This window comes from Lepidothrix coronata, unplaced genomic scaffold, assembly GCF_001604755.1.
Source record: "Lepidothrix coronata isolate B3197 unplaced genomic scaffold, Lepidothrix_coronata-1.0 Scaffold140, whole genome shotgun sequence".
NCBI classification, from domain to species: domain Eukaryota; kingdom Metazoa; phylum Chordata; class Aves; order Passeriformes; family Pipridae; genus Lepidothrix; species Lepidothrix coronata.
Genome location: NW_016690320.1, coordinates 1,090,087 through 1,106,584, shown reverse-complemented (window position 1 = coordinate 1,106,584; position 16,498 = coordinate 1,090,087). Strand labels below are relative to the sequence as shown.

The 16,498-nt window shown below is 39.7% G+C and overlaps 1 long non-coding RNA gene across 1 annotated transcript in view; it reads left to right on the top strand.

Moving 5' to 3' along the window:
* Nucleotides 1-348: 348 nt before the first annotated feature.
* LOC108503520 overlaps nucleotides 349-16,498 on the top strand; it is a 123,889-nt gene continuing 107,739 nt past the window's right edge. The window contains exons 1-3 of the long non-coding RNA XR_001876855.1: nucleotides 349-462; nucleotides 1,668-1,742; nucleotides 3,450-3,566. This is a non-coding gene — a long non-coding RNA (uncharacterized LOC108503520). The remainder of the gene's footprint in view (nucleotides 463-1,667; nucleotides 1,743-3,449; nucleotides 3,567-16,498) is intronic.

Genomic DNA, 16,498 nt, shown 5'->3' with positions numbered 1-16,498 from the left:
GAGGGTTTGAAAATGTCTTTTGATATTTTTATTGACAATACAGGTGTATGCAACCCTGGCTAATCCTACTTCTGTTCCCATTGCATGAGGAATATAGCTGGCCTGTTTGCAGTTTCTGAGTAACAACTTAACTCCAATACTAACACATTTTTCTGTGGATTTATGATATTCTGTCAAGCTAGGCTAACTGACTTAATCATGTAATTAAATATCTAGTTCTTTCATGATACTTTAATTAAATATCAGACCCTCCTTAGGGAGCTTAAGAGGAAGGGAAACACAGAAAGCAGGAGTATCTCCCTGCAAGTCTCCCCCCAGCCAGGGACTGAGGGATTGTGTTTGTGAGGGTGGTACTGCCCCGGTGTCAGGAACTGGAGCAGTGACTGGGCTGAGAGCAGGTCTGGGGCTGCCTTGAGCAGGAGGAGGTGGTGTGGCCTCCCCTGAGCCGCAAGGAAAAGCTCGGTGAGAGCTGAGGAAAAACTTTAAATGAGCCATAGCCTGAAGATATTGTACTCTCCCTGGCTGACAGCCTGGGCCTGGAGCTCAGCCAGGGAGGGCGGAATGGGGCCCTGGGGGTCTGCAGATACGAACAAAACACATAACCCCGTGCAGCGCCCCTTGCACTGCCCGGCGCAGCACCCTCCTCTGCGCGGCCTCCCCAGGGCACCGGGCACGCCGGGTCTGCTTTCTATTAATAAAAGAGGGAAATGAAAAAAAAAACCCAACAATGTAAACACTCGTAGGATTGCTGCGGAAACTGGATATAACCAGGTTATTCGAAGGCAGAAAAAAATTAAGCCATCCGTACGTGCCAAGTTTGCCTTCACATCTGTTAATTTTAAGGGGATGATCTTAAAAAAAAAAATAAAAAGAGGAGTCGTAGTTTAGGGCCTGGTCCGGCAAAGCCTGTACATGTGTATTCCACGAAAACAGGCTCAAATCTGCCCCTTTTCCACGAAGCCCTCACACATGCTGGTGGTTATGGGAATGCAACATGTTTTTCAGGCTGTGCTGTGGGAGGGATTGGCCTCCACGGCAGGACTGGAGCCCCACAGCCCGTGTCCTGTGAGGCTGAGGGCACCCGGGCCTGCCCTTGGCCAGGAAAGTGTTATATAGTTGTTGTTGTCAGCATTGTGTTGCCTTTATCCTGTCAGAAGAAATGAACCTTGTTTTCAAAACTTTTAAAGAACAGAAAATATCAGTGTTGTTGCTGCTATTACATTAGGATTGTACTGTCTTATATCTTCCACATCACATTTCTGAGTTCAGCACTGTCATTTTGACATCAAATGGTTAGTCTTTTACCACAGAAAGTCTTGAGTTTAATATGCAGACAGATTTAAACTTAAAGACAAGTCTTGTTGGCTCTGTGTGCTCACGTGATTGCAATTTGGTGATGTATGTTATAGGGCCATGATCCCCTTCTCACTGAAATTCTGATTTCAGTAAGAAAATTTAAAAAATCAAAATCATTAGCTCAAAGTGCTATGTTTGGTTTCTTGGCTGTTTACCTGGAAATGTCATCCCATAAGAGACACCATGGTATCACTGCCTATTATATTATTATGAGCTTTAAAATATTCAGTAGATTTCTGGGGGAATTTTGTTTGTTTTGGTTTGGTTTTCATTTTTTTTTTTTTTTTTTAACACTCTATCTCCTGAATCAGTCATACATGAAAAGCTGGGCTTCAGTGGTGTGAGGTGATTTTCTATGCCTGAAATCTGGGACATCAGCCCTAGAGGTAAAATATTTTCTTAATATAAATGTCATTTATAAAGAATCCAATGCTTCCTGTGCTAACAAATAAATAAATAAATCAGCCAATTGCCATGATTTTCTTTTTGGAAAGCGGCTTAATGTTTACTGTTTAGAATTGTCAATACTGAAAATAAATAGAGCAGAGGAAGAAAGCATGTTTTGTGCCTGTTCAGATGAACTCTTGAGATATTTATGTTTTCTAAGTGGTCTTTTAATTTTAGACAATAAGCTACTTTTATGTAAAAATTCCTTTCATTAGAGTTGTTTACATGTTTTTCCAATAGGAATTTTTTTGTAAACTTTCTTTGTCAGTCGAATAATAATTAAAATGTAAATACATGAATACTCAATAACTGGAAAACCTTGCACACACAGAACAAAATGGTTTAAATAACAGACTATAAAAAGTAGTCTTTACTATGTTATCAAACTGTTAAAGCTCCAATTTTAAGATACAAAGCCATTATCAATTTATGACACAATCCTTCTTTCTAACATCTTTAAAAGTACATATTTCATAAGTAAGTTTACATGCATATACGACACTTGGAAGCATTTGAACAAGATGCATTAATTTAATCTTTCAGTGAGGTTTTGTACATATTGCCTTGCAGAGTACTTGGGGAGCACGAGTATTTTCGAAGATATCTGTGACATCTGTTCTTAATATTCTAACATCTTTCTTCCGTGTACATTTGATAGACAACATATTTTTGGCAGTCTTTGTTATTAGAATTGCCAAAATGTTGATATTGAGTGCCTTGGTTTTCGATGAGTGCAAGCCAGAATGAGCCTTTTCAGAGACTCATTTTGGAACCAAGTTATTTCTAGAAAGTCTTATGTTTCAACATTCTTTTTAGGTAATCATAAATAGATTTATAATAGAATAAGGAAATTATTTCTGTTCAGGAACAGTTGTTCAAATATATCTGCTCTCTCATCTTTATTTCTGATCTGTGTGTTTTTAAACGTAACAGTGTGTTAGAACTCCATCCAAGTACCAGGCTGTGGGATTTTGCTTCACTAGATACTTAACCCTCCTAAATGCCCATTTAAAGTGCATTGATATGAGTGTATTAATGGCATTTCATTAGGGGATTTCCTGAGGCTTAGATGTTGCACTGTTGAGCACTATGCTGTGCAGTTTTTAGAAGTCTGAGCACAGAGTGAAAGGCACAGCCATGAGTTAAGTGCCAGGGCTTCTTATAAAATATGTGAGAAGCCCCCTTTGAAAGACTGTGCAAAATCCAGATCACATCAGAAAGCGAAAAGGGAGCCAGTAAGGAATTACCTCTGGGTACCGTGGATTAGCATTCTGACAGGAGATAAGGTTCCTGGATATTTCTCTCCAGAAGCTGTGATTTTGCTGAAATCACACCATCAAAAAATTAGATGTCCGTACAATTCAGCTGGAGTTAAATCCCCTTATTGCAGAGAGCCTATATTCCCTTCAAGTCTATCTGCTGTATGTCTCTGAAGAATTCATCAGCCAGAGGCCTGCAAACTGTTCTGTGCTGGTGTAAGCTTATCTCCCCAGGGGAAGCTGTCCCCCAGTTTAGCAAACCTCAGGGAGAGGGAGAACATGGGTTCAAACCTATCTGACATGTTGAAGGGAAAGATGAGGTTCCAGTTGTTCTGTGTAGTGTTGTTGTGGTGGAGAAACTGTATAACCCACGTTTTCCTATTGCAGGAGGAAATACAAGGCTGCAGCTACTTTTCCTGAGGAGGTCAGTGTGAGCAGTGACAATTGCACTGGATCAGACACGAGTGATGGCTGCGTGAATCCTGAGGGACCTCGGTGAGAGAGGTAAGTGCTGAACTGTACAGTCCTCCCAAGATCATGGCATGTCACAGTGTCTGTAGAAGCCAAGCTTTAGTTACCAAGAAAAATTCGAGGTGATGGCTGAGGCATAGAGGGAAATGAGGTACCTTCAGTTAGAGAACAATCAGGAGAGCATTTCCAACCCTGTGCTGCAGTTTTTAATCTGTGTGTGATTTTCAAAGCAGAGCTCAAATGGGAGCTGAGTGTGTATCAGCTTTATCCACTGGACCTACTCACCTAAAAAAGTTGGAGTTTAGACCTGTGTGACCAAAAATTACTGCTGGGGATATCTTATACAACAGATACATGAGCCAAAGATCTCATGTTTACATCTGTTTCAGAATCTGCAGAAAGGAACAGTGAAAAGCCCTCACTGAAATCCTGGTCCTGTCAAGGTCAGAGGGGCATTTCATAACAGCTTATTCACAGATTGAATCTTGTAATGAGATATTTAATTTTGGCTGTGGATCTTTCTCTTATTACAAAAGAAAATTAATTAAGCTGCTTTATAGATAGTATAGCCCTATGTTACAAATATTTATTGGCAAATGAGTTTTTATTTATAATCCTGTGAATTCAGTGTAACATCAGGGATGAGAAATTTGCCCCAGAAGTGGAGAAACACACCCTCTCAGTCATTGTCTCCTTGACTTGCTCCAACTCTGTTAGAATTTTGTGTTGTTTCTCTCCTCACACCCCCATTAGTTTTGGTATTACCCAAACTGAGATGGACACACCTTTCCTGCTGTAGAATGAAACCCCTAGACATGAGACCTGTAATAATGGTTATTGTTCTGTGCCTGTACGGATGGCTATGAATTCTTCTCTGTTCAGCATGGGGAAAGAATACACTTTATAATGCACAAGATACCAGCAAAAATTTTTCTTGAATTGCCTGAATAGTGTGAATACTATATGTCATCCTGACAAAAGACACACAGAGCAAAAAGTGTTGCTGGCTTGGTTTTTTGAGTTCCGTTCTTGTAGTGGTGATATTTTTATTCCTGCCGTAGTTTAGCTATGTTATCCTTTTCCAGTAGAAAACAAACAACACATACATTTTCAATATTACTTGTGCAACATGGTTTCTTACATCCAGTATTTTGTAATATGTGAGTTTTGGCTTCAGCTGCCACAGTTTGAAGGCTTTATGTTAGAACTGCATCCTGATATACCTGATGCTGTGTGTCAATCTAGATCTTCAGACTGTTTCAACTATAAGAACAAATCTGCAGCATTTATATAAGGGATACAGCCATCTCCTGAATGTCCCTTTTATTTCCTCCTTAACGTTTCCTATAACGCCTCTGTTGACTCACTACACTTAAATGAAGCAAGTGAGTATTGATACAAGATAATTATTAAATGTGCAAACGTGTGGCTGAAAACACAAAAGGAAACAACAAATAAGGGCTAAGGTAGGCTCATCCCTCTCTAAGATGTGCAATTCGACTTTCTCTCAGTAGATGTCAGCAGCACTACAAACTTGCCCGGTTTAACGCTTCGAGAGCCCTTCTGTTTACAGTTTTTATTAGTTTACAGTTTCAGATTTGCAAAGAAATATCCCATCTAAACCAGTGGAATCTATTGCTCTCTGAAACGGGTTTAGAGACTCCTGTTCAGCGTCTTAGAATAACATTGTATTCTCAGTAATGCATTTTTTCATACAGAACTTAGTATAAGGGGCTTATTGCTACATTTTTAGAATTTTCCTAGCATTTACCTCACATTTGCCCTCCAGGCAAATGTGAAGTAATATAAGATGTCTAATATTTTGCTTCTTTCTGTGAAGTAAATCAAAACCGTGGGAATGTTTTCATATAATTTGATTTACTCCTGTCTCCTACAATACATCTTCAACTCTGTTCAATTAACTCTGCCTGCTACAAGAAAGGGGCACAATCATATTGTGACTGAAAGCAATGGCAAGTGTTCTGTTGGCTCTGCTGGGAGTTGTCAGCCCCAGAGGGGTTCACATCCACAAAGGAAGGATGTGGAAGGAAGTTTCTTGTGTGTAGAATCTTGTGTGTGTGTGTCTGTATGGCAGGGAGAAAAAAAGGTTGTTTATTTCAGTGTGGAAGGATCATTCGTTTTGCTGCATATTATAAAATAAACAGAAATATTTCAAAATCACCGTGTACATGAAATGGGGGCAAGAAAATAAACATTCCAGTGTTTATTTGGTTAGAAATGAAGAAATTTCATTATCTTCTGATTCTCACAGGAGGGTCTTTTCCTTCTTCTGATCCCCAGCAGAAATCTTCAGGTTTTTTTGTGATATATTGGTTACTTGTCAAGTGTGGCAGAGTTGCACTTTTGGAAGTTAAGGTTGTACCCTCAGAGACAGGATCAGTCCAGAAAGCAGCAGTGACCATCTCTCCACACGTCTGTCACCATCTCATTGGCAAGAGCACTGAAAGGAGCAGCACTAAGAATCAGAGGCCAGTTCAGCCACAGGCAGTGCTGGGGCATTTGGTGTGGAATTCACTTGTCTGTAGGGAAGTGGGCCGTGGCTGCTTTATCTTGGCTGCAGGGTGCCTGCACATACTGTAGCCAGCTAGAGCTGGCCAGCTCCAGAGCCAAATTCCTCTAACCAGAGATGCTGCCACAAAAAAAACAAAAAAAAAAAGAAAAAGGAGAGGGGACAGGTGGAATGATTTTAACTTCTAGTTAAGGGAGGTAAAGAGCTGTACTCCCCAGTCTGTGTTCATTTATTGTCAGCAGCACTGCACAGTTATCACACTGTTGGCAACATTGTACTTTGTTTTCCATGCCATTCTTGGAACATTTTCATTTCCTTTGTCACAAGCAACATTACTATGGGTTGCCTTCAAGCCGTGGGTTGGGGACAATCATGTCATAGCATTCCCTTTATGCTCTTGTTCCCAAAATTCTCTGTCCCTTTCCATGATCTTTTCCTTTCAGTGTTCTTTCCTTCAGTGTCCTCTCCTGCCTCACAATCCTCTGTTCCTGCACTTGTCAAGTGGTCTTTGATACTTTTCTGCTTGTTAGTTGACCCATTCCGTATCAACCCTTTTTTCAGCTGCACTTATTTCCTGACCCCACAGGAATGGGCTGGGAGATGTTGTCTGGTAGGCAAGAACTGCCAAAGGAATAATTACTAGTTCTAAGGATGGGTCCAAAACACAGGAGAGCCAGTGGAGTTTGGGCCCCCCAAGTGGGCCCGTTGATGTCTGGATCTCAGCCTGGGTAGATGAAGCAGTTTGCCAAACTGAGCATGGGGTATGTGGCTCCAGGGTGATGAGGCAGCAGCGATGCAGAGCAAATTTTTCTTAGAGGCATCTGTTAGGAGCCATTTGGGAACTAAACCAAATGACCCCAGAGTAATGCTGTTCTGCTGCCTCCATTGTTCCGGGCTCCTTTCTTACTTGCACAGCCAGCAGGAGGAAGCTGGTGGCTTTGGCTCTCTGACTCCTTCTTTGGCTCTCCTTGCTGAATGGATCTGTTTCTGTCTCTGTTGTTCAGCCATTGAGCAAGGCTGTTTCTTAGGTTTTGGCTTGCTTTGCAGGGTGTGAAGTAGGGAGTGCTGAATCTGCTGCTGCTTTGCAGAACATTAGATTCTGAGGGACAGTCTTTGCCACTTCACCTCAGACTGAAACTGGAAGAAAATAGAAAAATCGTCTTTAGCGTCTGCCTGAATGTGTTGGCAAAAATGTCTTCCCAGCCCTTGCTGGTGTTACGTGTATTGTTAATGATGTTCTGAATTAGCATCCGAGAATATCAGAGGGTCATGAGCTAAACACACACCTGTGTGAAGTTAGGCAAGAGTTACCTCTATGTTATAGGAATTGAAATCAAGGTGCAAAAATAATATGAGTTAGCACAGAGTTTACATGAAGACTCAAGCAATTTGGCAGTAGAGTGACAGGAAATCCCATCTTCAGGGTTGTGCATAATGATACAGCCAGAAGTACTAAAAAAAGTGTAGTGCAGAACACCAGGTTAGGTTTCATTGTCTTCATGTAGGTCTCCTAAGAGGCTTCTAAAAGATGAACTTTTGCGATGGGGTTGGGCAATCAGCTGTGCTGCTGGGTGTTTTGGGATGGTTAAGTAGTTGGTGCTTAAGTTACAGGGTAAAAACTGAATGTTCCTAACTTTATACATACCACAGTATGAAAGAAGAGATGTCAACTTAGTTTAACTTCATGCTTGTGACAACTTTTTCAAGTCGTGATTGCTGCACTGGTGGACTGGTTGAAAAGGGAGGTGGTGGCAGGTCTGAGTTTTCGTTTAAATATGACTTGACTGGAAAAACCAGCATAATTTTTTATTAATACTAACAATGTTGAGCATAACATCAAAGCAAGATTTAACTATTTTACAGTTGCATAGCTAAATATGAAAAATAAGACCATGAGTCTCTCTGCATGTGCATGATTTCCTGACGCTGATTTTGAGGCTTTATGTACATCAACAATAATGGACCAATCCCGCCAAAATTTCCTTCCACAGCTGCTGGCCTTAGGAAGTTCCCTGGGCCTCCTGTGCTCTGCAGCTGTGGAGGATATTCCCTGCTCTGAATGAAAGAATCTCCCCTCTCCTGTGACTGCAAATGCTGAACGAGACATCCTGTAACACCCTGTTCAGAGGGGCAGAGCTGACAGCTGAAGGCCATCCTTGGCATTTTAGTCTTTGTAGATAATGGCAAATGGTGCATAACCATGAGCAAGGAACCCCTTAGTCCTAAAATAGGAGAAGAGATTTGGGGGGAATTATTATAAAAGGTCGTGGCCCAAAGGTCTTGGGGCTGGTTCTGTTCCAGAGAGAGTATGAAGGAGGGATTTTAAGCAGCAGTTTAAAGAAAAATAATCTGGCATATTAGAGTATTGCAACATTGTAGGCGAGCGTAGACAGCACATTTGTCCTCATACAGTAAAACCAGGAGAACTGCTACATGAAATACTTCTTACAGAGCCACAAAATCTTGCCTACTTTAAAGTTTTGCTCTGTGTTTAGATATAAAACCGTTGGTTGCAATTTTCACTTGAATTTGCATCTTTCAAATGCTGAAGACCACTTACAGTTTTGCAAATGAAACCTGATGGTTTCAAGTGAGTTTCAATTTGAGCTTTTAACATTCTTGTTCAAACCTGAAACCCGAAGTGAAATTTAGGGGTTGCAAAAACACACATAGAATACAGACAAATCGAAGGAAAAATTTGCAAGAACCTGTGCAAAATTTCCTATAGCTCAGTCTCTGTTCATGCAGATTGTCTTAGTCTCCTTCTCTTTGTTATGTGGTTGTGGAGACTCTGGAGGTAGAGGAGGTTGTGATGATTGTAGCTGTCAGGAGCAGCGCTGCCAAAGAACTGTGATGTCTTTCCATGGGGACAGCAATTCATCCAAATCCTGGTTTGTCTTCAGATTCCATACATGCATCAGTAAGGCAAGAAGAGCTTAAGCTCTGTTGATAATGTGCAACTGCAGCTGAAGAGATGAGGTTTGAAGCCTATATGGAGCAGGGAAGTTTTAGTAACTGAGCTGCAATAAATGGGTAATTACGAAGAGCTTGATGGTGGGGGTGAGAAACCAGAAGAATTATGAGGTTTTATCTAATTTCCACGCCTGCAGCACTTTTGGTTGGGAAACAGAAACTAAGGGTGCCTTGTTACTGCATGAAATAAATAAAACAAAACCAGAATGCTGTGGTGGTTTCTTGATCTGTAAAGCACACAAAGCTGAAACCACCACATGCAAAAACGATCACAAGAAGAGTGAGTGCAAGCTGAAAGTTGGTGATAGTCACTCTTTGCAATGGACACAGCTCACAGTTCTCAGCACAGCTGACCTCGTGGGAATCGATAGGAAGTCCTGGCTCTGCTTGAGTCAATGGGAATTTTGCTGTGGACTTCAGGGAAGCTGGAACTTCACAGCATAGTCCTTGTTGTGCAATATTTTGTTCCTGACTCTTAAAACCTTGCAAAATCTCAAAGTTGGGCAAATAGGCATTTGTAGTGCTCTGGGTCTTCTGTCTAGCAAGAATGGGAAATTAAAGGCAATCCATTTTCACTAAAGCTGGCTAGACTGCTGGTAGTGACATGCTACCTTACCCATGAAAATTAAATACATCAATGTAGAAGTAATATGACTGGAAGTGATCTCTTGTTGCTCATTCTGCTTATTTGCATGTGCTGACACCTTCCTTTGCCTGTGCTCTCACCTCAACTGCTTCAGTGCACACAGGCCTTGGCAGTGCTTAGGGGAAGGACTCCTGTCTTGTTTGGACTCTAGGCATTAAGGTCCACATCCTCACTCCCACGTGGGCCTCAAGTAGTAGTTGTGGTAGTTAATATTCAGTCATGTTACTCAGGTAATTTGAAGTCTGTTAGGTAAACTGGCATCTAGTAACATTAGTAACAGGGAAATACTGTATTCAGCAAGTAAATAAGGATTAGTTTTTGGACACTGTTCATGGATATCCTTAGACATGTGTCACCATCCCTAGGGAAGATATAAGAATGTTTCTTTCTTAAGGATATCTCTTTGTCAGCTTTGAATGTGGAGTTCTATAAGGCTGCCAATATTATTACAAAAGTTTTTATCCTGTTCCCTTTATTTGTTGAGTTCTTCCTGCTAAGTCAGCTAAAAATTTATTTTCACTGTATGTGAAAAGCCTGACTGTTTTCAGTTGGTTGTGTTTGGGGGGAAGTCAAATTTAGTTTATTGACCACTTAAAAGCTGTGCATTCATAACTGAAATGGCTGGGGTTCCTTGTGTCTCCTTGCCTTGTTGCTTTATCTCTGCAAGAGTGAGATCTAGAGTCCTTTGGAAAACTTAAAAATAGAACAGCAACATACTGTATCTTTTTCATTTAAGTAAGTCTACCTAAAAAAATGTACAGATGAAATGGCAAAAACCTGGCAATAAAATGGTGTGAAGGCTGAGGTATGTATTTCTTGTATAGCATGTTGGTAGGGGTCCCAAATGAGATCCCTATGTTCTTTTATAACCAAAGCTGTAGATAAATGGGAATTTAGGACTAAAACAACAGGATTAGTACCTTCCAGTAATCTGCCCTCGTGGTGGGAAAGGCCTTGCTAAGGAAAAAACAACACTTAATTTAACAAGATCTTGAAAATCACTTCAGCTAAACATGGCATTCATAAGGTGATGTGCCAGGGTGAATTGACCTTATAAGGGCCATGTAAGGAAATATAATGGTATTATTTCCTAATATTTTGAACCTTAGCCTTTTCCTGTAGAAGCTCCACTAAGTTTAACATCTGTCGAGGAAGCAGCTGGGATATTGGATGTAGAGACTGTTTGCTGACACCAGTCAATAGATACCCAAATTAAGATGCCACATCAAGAACGTTTTCTTTCAGGAAAAAACAAACAAAATAAAATGTGAGGTTTATTTCTTTGGTGGCTCATCTGGAAAAACCCTCTGATGATTGCCTTGTGTTCATAAGTATGACACAAAATCAGCAGGGTGTTGCTAGTGGTGTAGGATTTAGAACATTAATTTAAGACAGCAAAGTAAGCAGGAAGAGAACTGATTGCCAAGGGTGTGTGAGATTTGGGGTAAGATTTGCTTTGTCAGTGTTGTAACCAGCCTGTGAGTGCTCTGTCTGAAGTCTGCAAAGTGGGTGCATAATATAGCTGCCCACAGACTGTGGGTTTAATGCCAGCTGTGGTTGGGTCTTTTTTTTTTAAGTATAGCTGAATAAGGGAAATTATACTTAAGCTTGTTTTAGTTGGGCATGGGACACATCAAAAAAATTGCCAGCTTATTTTCCCAGCCTTGCTTTCTGCAAGAACCCAAATAGCTTCAGTTGCCTCATAAATCCACAGTGATTACAATGTATTTATTTATTATTATCTATGCAGACACAAAATGACCTCAACTAAAAAGAAGCCAAAACAGTTCCTTGATTTGGGGAGAAAAATCATTCAGCTCCCATCTCTCTTCCACCCACAGGCTCCTTCTGGGGGCTGTGACTTTGTCTTATGCTTCATCAGGAAACATATTTTTGGCTGAGATTAACTCTCTGGAGTGTGTTGATCTAACAGGTATAATGTCAAATGGAGTTTGTATTGGACATGAGGTGCTTCCCCTGAGTGTTCCCTGTAAAATTATCTTTGTGGTTTTCAATAGATGACTAGTTAGTTATGTTTTGTTATTACACAATTTCAAATAATATAGAAGTTAAAGGGAAGAAGTACTTTCTGTGCTGTGTAAGGGGAATGTGGGACCACGTTCACTTCAGCAGAGAGCAGAGTAAATTGTTGAGAAGCACGATAAAATAGGATTGTACAGTCTCCTGGAATTCTGTGTGGGTGGATGAATGGAGTACAGAAATACGTTCCATTAATTTCTAAGGGATATTTCCTATGTATTGATGAAGGGGCCTAAGTTCTGTTCAGTATCATGGATGATATAATTGGAGGTCATTAAATGAATTAGCTGTATTAGGTGTTCCACCCAATCGTGTTTTGCAGTGAAAATCTCAGAGTCAGAGCAGATCCTCATTTAATGAAGTACCAACAGTGGCCATTTCCTGTAAGGTCAGGTGTAGACCCTCTCAAATTTCTGAAGTTGGCAGCCTAAGAGTATCTTGTGCTGGGTTATTGTGGCATATCTAACTTTCATGAACTGATCAAGTGCCTTTCACAAGACATTCCTACTTTTGACTTTCACATATCCTATGGCAACAATTCTTTCATTTGTTTGTTTCATGTCATTTTATATAGTACTCCTGCTTTATTTTTCTATTCTGAAAAATAATGACTAGTCACTCCCTGTTCAACCATATTTCCTTCCAAGTTATCTCTTTTCAATTAAAATGTTATTTTATTTTGTTTCCCACTGCGTTGAAACTTTTTCATATTTGTCATCTCTTTCTAGAAAAGATTTCAATCAAACAAATTCTCTAGAATTAGAAAGTACCAAGCACACTCTGTGTAATACACTCTGTCCTCCAGTCCATTGGCAGAAAAGCAAGGAGTGGATATAATGTGCTTTCAGGGCCTAAGAACAAATTTCTGATATTAACTAGAGCTCATTATTTGGAAGGAACGGAGGAAGGGACAGATCTGAGTACTAGGGGATAACTGGATAGCTGGTAGCCAGCAATATGTTCCAGACACAAAGGGAAATGGAATTTGGGATGGACCAAATCTTCCCTATTGAAATAAGGAAGTATTTTTGCCTGACAAGGGATGATAAACCTGTATCTGAATACCATGTACAACTCTGGTTTTCCTTGTTGAAAAAAGGGCACCTCAAGCTGCAACAAGTCCACAGAAGAGTTACTGGGATCATGGGAATGATAAGCTTATCTGTAAGAAGAAACTAATTGGCAATGGTTTATTTAGCCTAGTAAAATGAAATTTGAGATGTGACTTATAAATATATCCATGGGAGAAAATACCAGAAAAGCAGTGCTATTTAAAGGACAACAATTAAAGACAAACAAATCTATGCAAAGTTGTCTTGAGGAAATTTGAGCTGCAGTTTAGGTTTCTAACAGAAGAGCCAGGTTCTGGAATGGAGTTAGAATAACTAACTAGTGTTCAAACACAGCGTTCCTACGGAGCTATTAGAGGAATAGAGCCCTTTTCTGGAGATGAAGCTGATGGTGTGACCCAAAAGTCTTATGGAGAATCTCCATAATTTCTTGCTTGAGCCTAAGTTATTCCTCTTTGATTGGTCCTTGGCTGGCAGTGTTTTAAGGAGTGTGTAGAAATTGCATGAGATTTTCTTTTTGATTCTGGGGTTAAATTGGTAATGCCTTAAGGTATTTTTACTGTAGTAGGTCAAACCTTCATGCTGTGGGGAAAACTACTCTTTCTAGAAGGCCATAAAATTTAAGAAATCCTTATAGTTTGGGAAATGAAGGCATTAAAGCTGCACTAAAGGTAATCTGTCATTGCCCTGCTGAAAGACTGGCAAATCAGTGTGCAGAGCTAGAAGTTGCTTTTCGGTGCCATCATGTATTTCAGATTTCATGGTTATAATTTATCTTCTTATAACATTCATTTTCCCACCAATTAACAGTACAAATGGTTTACTTATTCCATTTAATACATTTAGAAGGACCAGATGTTTTTGCTTCCCAATAAAGAAAATATTTCACATTCCCAGTTTAACTTGTGTTTATAACTTGCTTAAAAATACCTTTGCTTCTGCTTCCACCTCTGAGTACCCAAAAAGAGAAGGCATCATGAAACCAGAATAATTTTCTTCTCATGAAAAAACTCTCTTAACTTATACACACACAAAATCTTGTTGATAAAATTGTCAGCATATTCATGGTCTAATCAGACTGACATAGTATTCAAAGAAGAATCTTTTGTAAGTATTTCCCATTCATAACAATAGAATGCAGCAGTGTATGAAAATAAATACGCTGTGTGGAAATTTATATAGACATCAATCAGTGTTTTATGTTCTCTAATCAGGATAAGTTGTACCTTTGAAAGCCTCTAAAAGCTGCTGTAACAGCTTTTTCAGAAGAAAAACAATTGCCCCCCTGGCAGGATTAAACTCATGACAGTTTTCTCCTTACTTTTTCCCCTCTTGATGTGTCACCATAGGTTCATATATGAAAGATTTTTAAAGCCCAGCAATGCCAAAACTCCTCCTCTTCTTTAAGCCAGATGTTTCATTTTAGAAACATCTTTTTCAATGAAAGTAGATTCAAACTTTGAAAAGTGAATTGCCATAAAACAAATATCTCAGAGTAGTTGCAAATGGAATTTAAGTTATTCTGACTGAAACAAAAAATTACACCAAAGGGGCTTTTAAATGATCCTTTGCATGCTAATTGGGTAAAATTCTTTTTCATATGCTAACATTTGTGCAGCTGTGTTTGTAATATATCCTGAGAAATTCAAGGTGCATTACTTTAGATGCTATACTCCTTGTGGTTTTAGGAGAACTTCTCCTGAAAGAAGGGCTTTTGTACAGGGAACTTGCTATGCTCATCACTCACAGGAAGGATGGTGATGGTTTTCTCCATGCTATGAATTTGTATAATCCCTTTCTGGACCTGCTGGCACACTCTGTCCTTGTCACCTCCAGTGGCAGCAAAGTCAGGAAGTATATTGCCCCACTGGGTAAGGAATTACTTTATCTCTTTTGTACTGTATGTTCAGCTGGTGCCTCCTAATGGCTCAAAAACTGCAGGATTTTTGTGAATAGGATTTCTACATTCATTTTCCACAATTCTTTCATAATTTTGGGAATCCCAATTGTATTCCCCCTTGATCTTCTGATTGATAAATCCTCGAACTTTTGGTCTCTCCTGGTATGTTAATTGCTACAAACCACTGATCACTTCAGTTCTCTCTATACACCCTCTAATTCTACTATTTCTTTTTCAAGATGTAAAGACCAGAACCCATACAATTTCTGATGCTGAGCTGAAATCTGACATTGCTGATTTCCCTAAGGCTGTATTTCATCCTCTGTTTGGTTTAATACCATCTTATCTTTGGTGCTTAAAAGTAATGGTGAAATCACTGAATTTCAGTTCTTTAAGAAAATGGGCAGTGCAGTAGAAGGATTACAAGTACATAGCTGTTGACAAAATAAAACCAGAAAGCTAAATATACAGTTGCTTAGGCTTCCCAGAAGGAATCAAATTTGACTGGATATGGAACTAAATTATCTGAACCTGACACAATAGGTGAGGGGAATTTAAATATGTGAAAATAGAGGGAGGGTTTGATAAAACTGGCTATAAAGTTTGAAGTTATTTTTAAATTAATGCAAATTGATTGTATCTTAATGAGAAAGTTGTAGCCATTTATAAGAAACATGGAAACAAATAGATTATTTTTAGTGGCTTGATAAAGCAATTGCAGACTAGTTCATAAAAATACTTTTCTAGTGCCATAATCATATGATATGAAAAGGCCATGAAGGATGTAGCAGTTTTGAATGTGACCTCATCATTACCTGTTACTTCTGTATTGATGGTTTAGAACAAAGCATGGCTGTTGTGATGTTAGGACTGATTCACCCCAGTGGTTTTACCCATGTGGAGAAATCAGTCCTTCCTTCTACTGACTTACTGTGCAATTTTTAAAAAAATGAAAATGATCCCATCTTCTCCTCATGATTGGTACTGAAGTCTGTGATTATGAATTTCCTGGATGACAATTTTCTTCTGAGCTAAGAAGCTGACTTTGCTCTTAACTGCAATAAAACTATTTTAATCCAAAAACTTTCAAACTAACCTGAGTTACCTGTCTGACCTCAAAAGACAGCCTGACTCAAGTCTTTCTCTTTTTTGGGGTATTTTGTTTGTTTGTTTCCCCGTCTCATTTTTGGTCTTGTCAAATATTGTTGCTAAACTAATCATCCCTTTCTAAGCTTCAGCTTCTCTTTCTCTCCCATTCTCTCCCGTTCTTTCTCATCAACCCCAAATTTCTAATGACTACAGACTAGAACAGTTCGTATTTTTCCACTTTTCCTCATTTTCTCATGTTTGCTTTCTTCTTTCCCTAGCTTTTTCTCCTGACACAGGTGGTGTTCTCTCTTATTTTGGAATGGTTTTACAAAACATTTGGCAGCTGCTGGTGTTCTTCACATGCTTTTGGGTACAAAACTGAGGTACCAATGAAAGGGAACCCGCAGCCTGTCAAGTGGTCTGTGCAACTGCCTTTGTCACTCTGCAGCCTCTGCCCTGAGAGGACCTTCATGATACAGTTCCAGGTAGAGAAGAGCAGGCCAAGTTAACTCAGGCAGTTAGTGGTGTTTAAGAGCACCCACACAAGCAGTTATGACATGAGAGATAAAGACATATGAGAGATGTATGTCACTGCAGGTATGACCCAGCTTTTGGGTAATGTCCTGTAGTCTGTGGGGAATGCAGATAATGTTCAGTTGGAGTGATGTAATGCACCTCTGGTTACCAAACTGCAGCAATGCAGAGACTGCCCTCGCT